Source organism: Anas platyrhynchos, chromosome 16 (assembly GCF_047663525.1).
Source record: "Anas platyrhynchos isolate ZD024472 breed Pekin duck chromosome 16, IASCAAS_PekinDuck_T2T, whole genome shotgun sequence".
Taxonomy (NCBI): domain Eukaryota; kingdom Metazoa; phylum Chordata; class Aves; order Anseriformes; family Anatidae; genus Anas; species Anas platyrhynchos.
In genome coordinates this window covers 12603088-12618726 of record NC_092602.1, presented here as the reverse complement: position 1 = coordinate 12618726, position 15639 = coordinate 12603088, and the positions used below count along the sequence as shown (strand labels likewise).

General features: G+C 41.0%; 1 long non-coding RNA gene across 6 annotated transcripts in view; it reads right to left on the bottom strand.

Annotated features, from left to right (window-relative positions):
• Window positions 1-15639, bottom strand: part of LOC110352437 (uncharacterized) — an 85873-nt gene that overhangs the window by 14509 nt on the left and 55725 nt on the right. For all 6 annotated transcript variants that reach the window (XR_011803770.1, XR_011803773.1, XR_011803771.1 and 3 more), the window contains exons 2-3: window positions 2518-2657; window positions 1366-1440 (exon numbers count right to left, since the gene is read on the bottom strand). This is a non-coding gene — a long non-coding RNA (uncharacterized lncRNA). The remainder of the gene's footprint in view (window positions 1-1365; window positions 1441-2517; window positions 2658-15639) is intronic.

Sequence of the window (15639 nt, the reverse complement as noted above, 5' to 3'; positions counted from 1 at the left end):
CAATTGTTATTTATCCTAGGAAAACATCTTAGAAAAAGGAGCCAAATTCCCACCTACTGCTCTGTAAGGAAATTATAAAGCAGCTATCTATTTTTTCATTAAAATTAAATAATTGAATCTGTCCGGATTCATGTACTTTTTCCCCATGAGATATCCAGGAGAATTAAGTTTCAATTGACTTTCCAGACCTTGGTTATCATAGGAAGCTTTTCAAAAATTGGGACATTTGGCAATTTGAAATTCAAATAGGTTTCAGTCAATATGTTTACTATTGCCAGACAGGAGTCTTTGTCCCCTGGGTGTTTAATGCTTCAATAAGTAATTGGTCCTTTCATCTTTTATATGCACAGAGTGAAGAGTTTATGTCTCATACAGTGAATTGTCAATACAAAGGATCTTTGTGCAAGTCTTAAATAACCCAGCTCCATTAAATCCTGTTAGAAATCTCCCCTCCCTCCACACGCCCACAACTAGCCTTTGAAGATTCTTTCCCCTCCCCTGATTTTCAATGGCATCTTTAAAAGGTAGCTCTGCTTGACTCACCAAGCCTCGATACAGACAAAAACACAGAGGTAAATGCAAGGAACAAAAATAACCCCCCAACAAACTGAAAAATCCATGAATTTCGAGGAAAACTCTTATTATGCATTTATCTATTAAGTCAGAAATTCAAAGTATTCAATGCACCTGCATCCAGACCTGCAGACTGTTAAAGACAAGAATGCAACATCACTATTGCAAGAGTATTTCTCATATGAAACCACCACCCTAAGCTATATATAAATGGGCAGTGTTGTCTGTAAAGCTGAGCGGAAAACAGATTTTATGTTTTACATAAAACTGCCATTTTTTCTCTCTTCCTCTACTCTAGGGTTTTTAAAGAAACATATTTGCCACAAGTTAATTTTTTTTTTTTTTTTTTAATGCTAAGCTTCTGGTGAAGTTAGATTCAAAAAGGTTTGGAAAGTCTGATTTCTTGATAACTCCAAAATGAAGGGCTACGCCATGGCTGTTCTTGTTGACACCAAGTCTTTTCACAATGGATCTACAGTGTTACTCTGATCCCAGCACTGCATCCCTCCAGCATTATTTAGCACTCACCCCATGACCTGCAGTGTGGGGCGTGCTGGAACCCTGGGTAGCTGCTAGTGACTGGTTGTACAGATTATCAAATTTCCTGTAAGCGTTCATTATACTTGCACTGCAACCTTTTATATTTAGTAGGTGTGTTCTCCATGTGACACACAGCATTTTGTCAGTATCTGAAGGTGAATCGGTACGCTAGACATTTATGCTGAGGTCTATAGACAGGGGAGAAAGCAGTGTATAATCAAGGACAAACACCAGTAAACAGAATTTACCCACCTGCAACAGTGCAATATGGAGCTTTCTCTTTCTATACATGTCAGAGTTGAGATTACACACTCTTTTTATTTCTCACTGTACAAATAGGGATGAAGAAAGTATTCACAGATTCAGATCAGAACTCTTCACTGCTGTTAATTGTTCATTTTTATTGCATATGTCTTTATTGAATTTAATTAAACTTGGCTCACAAGCTTTGCATATGTAATCATGAATAACAGTTAATAGTCCATTCCTCATTATGGTACTTTTCAGTCAAAGGATGCCCTAATGCTCTACAAAACAGACTACATATGTTTCAGATTTTTTACCCAGCAATAACACAGTGTTCTCTCATGATGCCTTGTAGCAATTCTTCAGCAGTGCACAGAACCCCCCCCCTCAGATTAGACTAGAGTAGACTAGACAAATACCAAGTGCAAACAAAATGGCCCTTGACTGGGGATAAGTAAAGAGGTTAAATTGATTTATATCAGAATCTGGCAAACAGCTTGCAAAAATTGGATTTGTGTTCTGTGAATGAAGAAATAACTTGGCATAACTTTTCCTTATCAGAATGGCAGCATGTCATTGCCTTTTGGCAATGTTATACCAGTTTGCAGTTATACCAGCATGGTGTCCAGGTACTCATGGCCAACAGCCCACAGCAGAGGAAGAACTGCAAGGTTTTTGTATAAAAGAGGCTTCTAATAGTGAGTTAATTCTGACCTGCCCAAAGCACATTGTGTGTAAGTTCAAGTTGCAAGATACAGGCAGAGGAAGAATGTTAAATCTCCCTCGCTGAGGATGAATCCCCTGCTTACAGAAAGAAGACGAACTAACAGGTTATCACTCTGAGAGACAGTCTTAGGTTTTGACAGCCTTGGAGGATGCTGGGCAACTCACTGCTGTCAGGACTGAACTAGGTAATTTACACAGAGAAAAAAGGGCCATGGTGAATTCAAGCCCTGGCAGAGCAGACCAGAGGTGTATCTTAAGCACGTGCCATCTGCTGTGATCTCATGCTTTGTGAAGGCCAAATGTTCTTCTTCTGCAAAAGTCAGTCCTCGGGCAGAGATAAAGCTACTCCTCTCACAAGATTTAACAGAATGGGGAGTAAAAGTAAACTCAGCTGAAAATAAGCTGCTTACTCAAGACACGTAAAGAAATCACCTGGAATGTGCTGGTGCTGTGGCCTGAGCTGGTCACAAAGAGCCCGTTTGCCTCCATTTTATGACTGCACCCCAGTAACATCTGCTGTTCTTGCATTTCAGCATCAACTTCCTGGAGCTCAGTGTGAGAAATATCTTCTCCTAGGATAAGGAAAGGAAAAAGTAATTAATAGATAAGGGCCTTCCCAGTGGAGGCTGATTTGCTTTCTGATCCACAAAGCACTACAGATTAAAAACTGGAACTAAACAATTCATAGAAAACTGAAACTGCTGGAGAAGCGGGCGCTTTTTGCTTCACAGATTAGGGAGACTGGTACCCTCATCTGCAATCAGGTCTGCAAAATTCCCCCGTCCAGCATGCCGACTAATAGCTCCATTTGCTTCATTAAAAGAAGGGTGAAATGAAATTTCCTGCACTGATTAGAAATGTGGAGAAGGCAATCACTGTCATTTGCATTCAATCAGATGTTTGTTCCCCCTGATAGGAGAGCATCAGGATTATTTGAAAAGCACCAAACAAGTGCTATGCCATTTCACTAATTAAACCCACCCTCCTGCTCTAAAATTGATGAATAATGGCTGAACTTGACTCACAATCCCTTTGTCTTCTATTATTTACTCTTTTTAACAGTGATTTATGGCAAGGTAGTGCTTTCATTATTCTTGTTAATTACCTCTGTTCTCTACTTCAGCTTGTAAAATGTAATTGCCTGAAACATAAATCTAGTCTTGCCACCTATGTTCACACGTCATTAATATTATTCAGACCATTCTTATAAAATCTTTATAAAACATAATTACATATGTGCCATTGAGTGCTACGTTGTGCTGCAGATGCACTAAGCCTTTTCTAAGGACTAGTTAGTCTGGAGATTAAACCTTCCGGGTCGTGTCACGATGTTTGTGCTCCCCTAGGAAAGAAACCACTAACTGGTCAATGAATGTTGTAGATCTGGCTAACACACTTCCTTGAGCCTGCAGGCCCTGCTAAGTGGCTACTAACACTTCTGCCACAGGGGAGCAGAGACACTTTAGCTCTCCTTCCTTTCCCCACCCTTGGAAAGAATAATTTCACTGAGCGGAGTCAAGAGCACCAGGAAAAAGTGCAGCAAACAAAAGCCGCAGCTACTCACTCGAGTGATTATCGAGTTTCTTTCTGTGTGCAGATAATCCCCAAACAAATTATATCCATCCTCGCTGTCCCTGATATTTCAAATCAAAAGAACTGCATATCAGAGAACACTCTTCCACTGCCTTTTTTTTTTTTTCTATTGTAATTTTTAGTATTGCTTATGATTATACGTAAGAAGAAAATCTATTAGAAGGAGAGGAAATGCATTATCCCCAGCTGATTGTTGACATGATATTAGCTCAGCGTTTGTCAGGTTGCTGGTAATGAACAAGTTTATACGCAGTACTTCATCTCCCCGACAAAACACTTGGCTATATGAACAGCGGTAATATCCCATCTGAGCCTAGTGAGAGAGAAACATGTTTATTATTTCTCAAAAAAAAAATCTCATTCCTCCCCTGATTCATCTATGGCATTATTACCTAAGTGCGCATTTGGAGGTACTAGACCAGCTAATGTAAGCCCTTCAGCCAGCAAGTATCATCAAGTGTATTTCCATTAACTTCCATTCTCCACAGCCGTAGGAAGGAGAGCCCATAACGTATTGTGACTGCATTTACAGTTGTTAATTACTGTAAATTTGGTGCATGAGATAAAAGCATTTGCTCTCTGCAGGTCTGGCACCTGATGTATCATGACTATTACTGCTTTTAGCTGGTGAGGTCCCATCTGGGGGGTTTCTCCTGCCTTGCACCAGGGTGTGAGACCTGAATCTGCCCCTCCTGGCTTCCATTGCTCAAAAAGGAGGAGAAATCAAGATTCTTTTGCCAACTTTTCCTATTCTTTAGAAGACTGCAAGGAAAAATTCCTCCTGCCTGACCTGACATGTGGTTTATTCTGTAATCGCATTCTCCATAATGCATTTTGCCTGAGGAAAGTGTTGTAACTTGGTTATGCTTAGAAATGGGATGAGAAAGCTGAGTCTTCAAACCAGTTTTGTAAATCTGTGCCAGACTGGAGTGTGCAGCATGAAAGACACAGGTCAGAGGGCATGTTCACCAGCAAGTGCAGTTCCCAGAATCAGACAGATTCATTCTTTTCTTTTCAGGGCAAAGTTATTTCTCAAAATCAAATCTATCCAATATAAGCCATAAAGCAACCCCAAGTTCTGGAACCTGACTTCTTTCCTTCTCAATGCAGATCTGCTGCAGAAGTTTACATGCCTTCTGGAGATTTGTCTCAAGAAAAGTGGAAAAATCCCCCTCCTATCCTAATTTAAACAGCTGGCAGTAACTCCCCAGCCCAAAGTAGTCATTCCATAGGCTCCCCCTAGGACCAGGCACGAGGCAGTTGATGGATTTAGTTTTGCCTTCCTCACAACCAGGAAAGCTGTTGTGTGAATGGCTTCCTGAGAGGCCTGCACGCTGCCATAGGGTGGCCACCAGTGGTGTGGATAAAAATGCTCACAGTGGCCCGGTGTGCATCTCACTGGGAAGACAGCACGAAAAAGGGTGGTGACTTCATATGAACCACCAGCAGACAAACCTCCCAGCCATGAGCTGCTGTGGGATTGAACAGCTGCGGTATCATTAGGAACACAAACCAGCTGACAGAACAAAGCCATTTTTAGCATCAGCATGAAGGAGGGATTGAGCTGGGGACAGAGGTTTATGTCCCTCCCACAAGCATGCCCTCACTCATTATTCTGCCTTGGGGAACAGCAGTGCATTCTGCTGAAAATTCAAATTTCACACCTATGTGTCGCTCGCCCCTTTGTCTCCCCTTTGGGAGATGCAGCTCTGGGTGCAGGGAGCGCTGCCCTGTGCACAGCCATCCTGGGGTCCCCTGCTTCCCACTGCCTTGCCAGGGCCAGCTGGGAATACAAACGGCCAAAGAAATGCTCAGCATGGATGGCTGTGCCACTGTGTGCTTCTTGTAGGCAGGCATTAAGGGAAAGTAGTTTTGTGTTGAGTGGCCTTTAAAACTTACGAATTATCCTAGTAGCCAGGGTGATAAATGTAGCATGGAATTTCTCTTCAGCAAAAGAAAGCAAACCTAAAGAGCAAGGAGGAGCAGGAACAAACAGTTGTACTCTTAAGAGCTGCTTTTGCTGTTGGTACATCCTCATAATGACTTTCAGGCAGCTGTTATGTGTATCCCAAGGAAGGAAGAAAACGTGAATCGAAGAGCATACGTTAGAAATACTGGAATCAACTTTGAAGACTAAAAACACAGGTGTAAGAGGAAAAAAAACTAGACCTGGTATTGCTCAGGTATTCCTACAGACCAGAAGAGCTCACAAGGAGTCAGAGGAGATTCTATGAGATGTGTTCCCATTTCTCAGCAGAGCAGTGGAACAGATTACCTAAAATCCTCTTCTGTTTTTATCTTTTTGACTCCAGGAAGAAAAATCTTAAACACAGAAATCCCCGAGCATGGCAGATACTGAGATCTGGATCACAAGGTACCAGGCTTGTCTTTATTTCTGAATGCATCACACACCACTAAGTGCTTTTTTTTTTTTTTTTTTTCTTTCTGTAAAGTTTTCTGTTGTTTTGTAGTTTTTCCTAAGTTTTACAATTTACCATTACAAACCTAACACAATTGTATCTCCTGCACAGCTGGGGGTTCCCAAAGCTAGTTTTCTAAAGAAAATGTATTTTCCATCCACTGACTCCATGAGCCTCCCTGCTGAGACGAGTTTATGCTTAGCTACACTCAGGACATAATAAATGCGAAGGAAAAGGAGGTAAAGAGAGGATTTAAAGAGTTGTATCAAATCTTATCACTGGAAAGTCTGGTGATGAACACGATCCTATTTGGTTCTGCTTAGCGCATTTTGGAGTTCATTTTTCACTGAAACCTCTGCATTCACCTCAGGGATTTTTTTTTTTTAAGTACCTAAATTGCTGAACTGGTCAGACTCTAATTGTGTCTGAAAGGCTACAGTTGACACACACTGGAGACTTAATTATGTAGTGTGCGGCTCCATCTGTCAGCTGCAATATCTTTTGTTACCAAGAATTAGACTTCCATAGAAGATGACGTGACAGGCTCAATTTGCTTTCACAAGGATAACTGTTATGTGGGCATTTAAATGATGCTGGAAATTAGGACAACATTTACATTTCTTGTGTAGACAGTGAAAGACTATTTACAGCAAGGTTTGTGCAAAATATAAGACTAAGATTGAATGCGTGGCTGCCAATACAATGTTGAGAACCAGGAAACAATTAATTAAAGTATCATGAAATGGAGGATGGTCTGACACAGCACTGTCTGAGCAATGAGGCACCCATACACATATAGAAAACATCTGAAGTGTTTATTTTTGTGTGAAGGTAAGGGAAACAGTATTTGCATTCAAGAGCTTTAATGGCAAATCTGACAGCAAAATTTAAAGACCGTAAGATCCCAGTCTGGGAGACTGAGAGGATATAGTTTTTTCCTAAGCCAGAGATTTTTCATCACTGTGATGGAAGGAGCCAAATGACTTCCAGACCAGGACTTTTTACATCTTCATGAATCCATGGCTGCAAAAAGGCAGCTCGACTGCAGGTGTTAAATACCTTTAGGGGTCTGATGCGTTCTTTCTAGAACTTACTCTGTACATGGTGTTGGGTAAATCCACCTGAGGGTTACTTTGGCCTTGCTGCCCCCTAGACACTCATTGAACTGAGCTAATCTGATCACTTATGGCTAATGGCCTGGAGCCTTCAGGGGACAGCAGTACCAATGTATCACATGGCAGCATAAAAGGAGAAAAAAAACGTTATTTTCAGAAACTACATGTGAACTGTAAATTTTCCTCCAAGATTTCACAGTCGTGTTTTCTTACTTTTTCTTAACACACACCATCTCTGTCCCATTTCAGTTTGTGAAGCACACACAGACTATGTGAGAAGCCAAGCAACTGATGCAAAGGTACTGGCATGTTTACAGAGTGAACAAAGAGAAGAGGGAAAAATGCACTACAAGGGATTTTGCTATTTGTTCTAAAATGAACAGACTTTTTCATTATAAAATGCTTTTATGACTGATTTAATTTGAATAGGGGGGAGACGGGATGACGATGACTCCTTTCATTTGCTTGCAGGCTGTGCCATATTTCAAGCAATGAACAACAACATTATTTTTAGCAAGCTATACATTCATCGTATAGCGATGCATCTGGAAGTCTAACCTGCCATTATGCCAGCATGCAATATAGAGTTCTGAAAAACTCCCTATATTTATCAGCTTTCAAATTTAACGGTTGTCCAATTAGCTCTAAAATTGTTATAATCTGAGTTTTAGATGAAAAGCTTTTATTGAAAATCTACTAGCAATCTTCTGTAAATGTTAGTCATAAACAATACTGCTAAATCATAAAAATATAACTGCTTGTGATTAATCTGGAGAGAGACTTACATTAACATATTCAGTTCTAAATGGTTTCTCATCCCAGCATTTGATAAGTACTGATAAATTGAATTAGCTTACTTAGCGTGAGGTTTGCTGGGAGCTGGCTTGCAAACCTCCCCTGAAATTCTATTTTTTGCATCCTGGCAAAAACGTGAAAAATCCAACCACAGATTGGGTTTTGAAAATGGCACCAGTCTGTGAGGATCTAACTAAATCCCATATCCATGCTCTTCTGAAAGCATCTCTAACATTCATTTTACACTCAGTGCCTACGCAGATTTTACTCTCCAAAGTATTGAGCGATCTGAGTCCAAGCAACCCATAATTTCTCCATAATCGCAACCCATTGCAAGCCTACAGGCTCTGCTCAAATCGAACTGCTTCATGCCTGCTTGCCATGTTTCCCCTACTTTGCACACTTGGTGTATTTATTTAGATTTGCAATGTGATCTGCAGCCGTGAAACAAATCAGGGACACAAGTAGGGAAGGCTAATGAGCGAACATCCCCGAAGCCTCGAGGCCATCCACAGGGGCATGCACAACTGTGGCCTGGCGGCGGGGCTGCTCAGGACCACCAGTGCTTATAGTGTCTGTGCTCCCACTGCTGTTTTGGCAGATGAGGGTTGTGACAGAAAGTCTCACAGCAGTGCTGGTCCCTTCAGAGGGGCTGGCTGAACAGCAGGGTGCCCATGGCTAGGCCTGGGTAGGCCTATGCTGTGCTGGGCCGGAGGCCTGCTCCCTGCAGAGACCCACCAGCAAATGGAGTCGTCCTCTGAAGTGAATACCTGTGAAGTTCCTGTGATGCTGGGGTGGAGATATCATTATTTAACTCCAGTAGTTATATCTTATAGTTATATCCAGTAGTATATCTTAGTTATATCAGTTATATCTTAGTTATATCCAGTAGTTATATCATCTGGTTAGATGTTAGGAAGAGCTTCTTTACTGAAAGGGTTGTTAGGCATTGGAACAGGCTTCCCAGGGAAGTGGTGGAGTCACCATCCCTGGAAGTCTTCAAAAGACGTTTAGATGTAGAGCTTAGGGATATGGTTTAGTGGGGACTGTTAGTGTTAGGTCAGAGGTTGGACTCGATGATCTTGAGGTCTCTTCCAACCTAGAAATTCTGTGATTCTGTGATCTTGTCCTCCCCTTCCCTTGCTAAAGGAGCCACGAGGAGAGAATAGTGTGCAGGGACCGCTGCAGGAGCCAGGCGCTGCCCATTCGGCAGCCATGTGGGCCCTGGAATACCTTTCTCATAGAGATTACGCTCCTCTCTTCCCAAATGCTCAGATCAAGCAGAAAAACCTCCAAATGGCTCCATTAAATGCTGTCTAACTGACCCCATGGGAGAGTTTTGACCAAAACAGAAAGCTAAGATATGTTTTACTTCAGTAAAATGAGTGAAAAGCTTCTCCAGCACACCAGAAAAAGGTAGAAAACATGCAAATTTTAAACCACCATTTGGTGTTAAATACTTGTAAAAGCTTTTTTTCCTTAGATTAATATCTCACATTTATCTGCTCTATACATTTCAGAGACATAGTGAAAATTGCTTATTTCTAATAAAATGTAGCAACTGTACCCTGAGGAAAAATTACTATGTTATGAAATATTTTTCCCCTTTACCACAGCCAATTTAGTTTTCATTTAAAATTCAATAACTGCATCATACTCAGAATCTTCTACCGCCTGTCATAATGACTTTGAACAAAAACTGTGCTGTAAACAAGGAAGATTAGAAAGACATTATTGAGGTAATTTCTCCCCAAATTTCTCTCACATGGACAGAAGTGCAGAAAAGAGATGCAACTGCTAGTGCGAATATGATTCAGAAATAAACAGGAGGAAGGAAGCACTTTGTTCCACGTGCTTTGGTGATAAAAGCATTACTTTCCCTACTTCATTTGAGGTATCTTTCACCACTTGGTGAAAGGAAACACATCGTTGTTTCTCCTTTGGGCAGAGCAGGGCTCAATTCCTTAGCTAATCTCTCCACTAAGCACTGCTGCACATGTCTGGCTATATCACCTGGTGCCATTCTCTGTGCAAAGTGTCTTCACACTCACGAGGATCATTTTATCATTATTATTTTAACTAAAAACAATCCCAAGAGCTGGAAGGGAGCCAGTGCTGTGTGGTGCGCTGAAGGATGGGCGCTGTGATGCTGAGTGCCTTGCATGGAAGCTGTGACTAGTGGAAAGTAGTAGGGAACTAAACAGTTGTGAGGTTTCTTTTAGAAAAAAAGCAACAGATATAGCTGCCCTTTTTTTTTTTTTTTTCCTCCCCCCCCCCCCCCCCAGTCAACTGAAAAACGTTCCCTTTACAAGGATTTCTGGCTTTTTTTTTTTCTTCCATCTGAAAATGCCACAAGGTTGATCTTTGCCTGGGTGAAAATTCCCACCCTCCCTGAGCCCATAGGCTCCAGCTGCATGGAAATTCTCTCAGTTTTCACAGAAGCCAGACACAAAACCCACTAGAAACTTTTCTGTCTCAGTAAATTGCATTAATCCATAATTGAAGCAAGGCCGAGGCCCTGACCCTGCAGTTGCTCTGGGTGCTCTGCCTGCAGGCTCCCATTTCCCCAGGATTCTCTGTCATTTCTAGCTGCTAACAGCTGACCTTGGGGGGCTTGTAACTCTGTGTGAGTTTAGCAGAAAGATGATAGCATCTACAGTAGTGCTAAAAAATGGGAAATGCTCGTTTCCAGTAAAGCTGAAAATCATATTGTTACCATAAAACAGCAAAGTTTATTTTATGATCCTCTATTTTTTCCACCCCAACGACCAGGGAAAACCCAGATGCATTTCATAAGGAAACGCAGTGTAACACAGAGCAGCTTTCTGTGCTATTTCTTCTTTAACTGCTGGAGTTAAAATAATTAATTACCAGTCTTCTATCAAGTCCCACTCCCCATGCCAGCACTCCTCCCATTACCAGTGAGGGATGCAGCCCAGGGTATCCCACTCCAATTATTTCCTGAGGGCTGGTCTCAGCACACCTTAGACGCCTTTGGCTACTGCCAGGTGTGTGCTCTCGTGCAGCAGTGACATTACTGGTGTTTCACACTATTATGGTGTGATGGGAAAAGCAGAGAACAATTTCTGGGAAGAAGGTGAGAATTCATAATGTTGCTATACTTTGCTACACTCAGCTCACCGTAAATGTCAGGTGGTAAGCACACAAAAAGTGAGGGCTGAATTAATCACAGCAGAAGACGTGCTCGCAACCTGTTCAGCGCCTGCGGGGGAGCCATTTCTGGGAAAGGAGAGAATGAACTGGAAGTGACTGGGTCAAAATGGGGACAGAAAATAGGCCTCGCTAATAGATGTTACCTCCTTTGGGACATATAAAAGAAGGGATTAAGATGGGGTCTAACATGCGGTGTATTTCACCTCTGCCCCTCCTTCCATGCCCATGGCCCCTCCATTGCAGCACCTGAATTTCAGCATGCACACAGCAAGTCCCAGGGTTCCAGTCAGTCAGAAAAACTATATTTCCTACAGTTATGTTATCTGCTCCCTCAGATGTTAGACTGGCCATTAAAGTCAACTTAAATGTTAACAACAAAAGCCTTTCTTCCCTTCCATCTCCAGGGCTGTACAACAGAACCAATCTGAGCAGCTGCCTTCTCCCCGAAGTAGGTCTGTATTCTCCTATTTAACAAAAAAGTGCAAAATCAATTTAATAAAATCCTGTTTTGATTCTTCTCTGCTTTAATCAACGTACTATAAAATGTTGATAGTCATTTTCTAGGGTTTTGCTAGGTGATTAAGGCAGCCAAGGTCTCTGTATGCCAGACCCTGATAATTTTTATGCTAGACAGTCTCACCAGTGCTCTATGGACGCAAGATCATGTTAACACCATTGACTTTCTGCCCTGCGTCATCTGAAATAAACATTTATATCCCAGGAATTGATAGGCCATCTGCAAGCTGAGGTAGCAGGGCATGCCCTTTTTACAAAGATATGGCATAGGTGTTGGCACAGACTATGGGAATCTTTTGGACAAATGGGCTATGAATTGCAAACAGAGATTTCAATGAATAAATCAAACTCCTGCAAGTGAACAAGAAAGTACCGGTCTGTTCTCTGACACATGCAGAGTAAGAACAAGTCTCACACTGCCAAGGACTCTGTCCTCAGTAAATGAACCCTCAACACAGATTTTCTACATCTGGTGTGCCACCAGACAAAGCACATTTGCAAAGGTACAGAAAAACTGCAAAGCTTGGAAAGGTGTAGTTATGTTCCTACTTTCTGTAGGTATTAGCATATACATGAACTGCAAGTTGAGACGGATGGTCTCTGCCACTTACAAAGAATTAGACGTTGAGGTCCAGTATCTTAAATCTATACTTATTAAGTGAATGCTCCCAAAGCAATTTTAAATTTGGCTAAAAAATGTATATGCTTAATTTAACAATTCTAATAGAGGTTGCTTACTTCTTAAAGAGATTAAGGCTCTTAAAGATGGGCCACATAATGGGAAAACACAAGCGAGTGAACTGGACGCTGATTTAGTTTTACCAGTAACGTTTCTCTGTGATCTACCCTCACATACAGAGGGAAAACACATTGCTTAAAACATCTAACAGCCTGAGTCTTTCTTGATCTCACACAAGGACAATTGTGCTACAGAGCAGCCCTGCCTAGTGTAAGAAACATTAATTTCTTTGGATACCTGAATCCCATGCAAAGATGTAGGATACATGGGCTGACCCAGCCAAACGCAAGTTTTCTATGACTTTTTTATGGTATGCAAGTCTCAGTAGGGTAATTATTGGGTAATAGAGTATAGTGATAGGCACAGAGATGTAGCCAGGAAAGCCATCAGAATAAAATCTGTAAATAATAATTTTCCAGTCTTTTTTTTCAATTCAGATATCTGCATAGGGTTGTCATCTAATGGAATCAACCGCAGCTGCTTGCAGTTGATTCTGTTGTTCTTTCAGAACCTGGACCAGGTATTATTCATGTGACATATTGAAAACTGTGAATTATGACTATTTCCCTCTTCAGGAAGGCAGAGAGACAAAGTCAAGGATGCCAACTCCTGGGAAAGCAATTTTATGATGCACAGGTGTATCTCATAACAGTTTTGGAACTACATTCTACTATAAAATAACCTCTGCATCTCTGATGTCATGGCTGTTCAAGAAGATACACAAATACCAGTGGCTGATACACCCTTTCTTTTAGAAATCGCTGCATACTACCAACAATTAGTCTATGTTTTGTTATTTTTCTTGTAGCAGTGAACCCCTTCTGTACAATCATTATGAAGACAGCATTATTCAATGCATTACATTGGAGCCTGGGTTCAAAGAAATCTATTTGTTTCCAGTGATCGTTAGGTAGAGTCTTGAAGCCTGATGTTTTATCACACACAGTCTCAGATATCCATAAAGAGAAAACACAATTCTTAGGCATGGTGCCTTGCAACAAGTTCAACACTTTTATGCTAAAATATCCTGATATCACCAGTAAATTCCACAGCAGTCAAATTTTGCCCCCTACTTCTCCCTATCTTCCTTACTTCTAAACTCTGAAAAAGATGGTGGTTAACATTTCTTCTGTGTCAACATTTGGGAAATATAGAAGGATATTACTGAAAAAAGGTAAGGATGAAAACTCAATTCAGCTGCAAAGTATTTAATATACACAAAAGATTGCACAAATTATGGCCAGAGAAATTTTCACAGCAAGAGTCAAAGAAAGGGAACATTGAAGTATCTCCAGACAAAGCTCCCCTCATGCCCTCCCATGGGGAATGGGGAATAAGGTCTGTGAAAGTCTTGGCAATTCTGTCCCATAACTGTGAAGATTTGGCACCTGCTAGATTCATACAGTTGACTCTACAATTCAGCACTTGTCACTAGCCAGTTGTTGATCTCTAAAATGTCACCTTACTATCTTGTTCTAGGGCAAGAAAAAAACAACTATCTCCTCAAGACCAGCAATGTGACCACCAGAAAATACCAGCTTTAAATTTCATGACAGCCTTTTGCTGTTTCCACCCAGGATCTTCTGTTTGGCTTATAAGCTTGTTCCTAATCTTCAGTTTTGGGAAAAATAAGAAACAAAAGGTTGGATTCTGCTTGGTCTTAATGTCATACATTTGTGCAAGAGAAAAAGAAAATAATTGCAAAAGTACTTTCTTAAAACCTGATCACACCATGCTGAATCAACAGGCAGTTGGTATTATGAGATAAAAGGATGCTGTTCAGTCTGATTAATCAAACCTGCTTATGCTTGCCAAAGCCTAATTATTCTTTGATCTACATTAATGACTTCAGAAAGTATAGTACACCTGGTGGGAGTACTCAATGGGGAGCATTTTAGACTAAAAGGAAAACTCCTCCCTGTGTCACAAAAACCTAATTTGCTTATATCAGTAGAATCAATTGTTTTCTGCAGAACTGTGGTCTCCCACAGGTATTGCTGGCTGTATGGAAAGATAATTCATGCAGTTTTTACCAGTATCAAAAAGCTATCATTTGACAAACAGCAAACTCAGTCTCAGGGTGACTTTAAAAAACACATCACTATTGCTGTGGGTAGCTTTTTATTGAACAGCCTGGCTGTAACTCACATGAGCACAGACACACGTACCCCAGTTCTCTGCATTCTGAGTGAGATGAATAAGCTGCTCATATCCCAATTTAAAATTCATCAGGAGCTTAATTTACAATCCAGATCCACATTCGCATGGATAAGAATGACACGGCATTACAAAAGAAAGTCTATGAATAAAGCAATCCATCCGGGCTTTACTTGACTGAAAAATGCTATCATAAAAATACAGTAAACCACTGAAAGCATAAGGTCCCTGCTTGTGTGACGGGAACTCATATCAGGATTTTACTACATCAGGTGGTACTTTATGGTCATCAAATGGTGGAGACATCCAGGGCCAACTGACGTGCAGAGAAATATGATAGAATTATTTCCAGAAAATCTTCCTGGGACTGCAGCAATTTATCACATAAATTTTAAGATTTCCATGAGGAACATACGAATGCAGATGTATGTGTGAGCACCAGACAAAACAGTAGAACAAAGATTTAAAGAACGTCCTGCATTTATAACAAGATCAAGCTACAGTAAACTAGGAAGTCTCACAGCAGTCTTTTTTTGGTCTTCATGCTGTTGGGAATAATTTGGTGAAGATGGTACCCTTTGCTTTACATGGAATATTTGCTCAAATCCCTAAGCCAGATATGCAACTTCCTATGCATTCATAGACGAGGCCACATCGACAACCCTTTAAATTTTGAGGAACCGATACAATTTACTCAAAAATCTCTGCATACAGCACCGAGAAACGTGCAAAGTGCTAAACTGTGGGAGTGTGTAGGTGCGGTCATGAGAAGCAATAGCAAAAGACTTAGCGGAATGCAACTGGAGAGAGCCTCCTGCTATCGACTACTTCAAGAATTCAGCTCATCAACCAACACAAGAGAGGACAAGTCTTAAATAAAGCACGTTAGAAATGATTTAAGAATTTGATGGCAAGATCAGTGATGACAACACTTCGCTTCTTTTTTAACATTTTATGAGTACGTAGTATTTTCTCTTGCAGCAGAATTAATTAGTTTGAGGTGAAATGCTGTGGGAGGGGAAAGCAATCATGAATTTATAAGAAA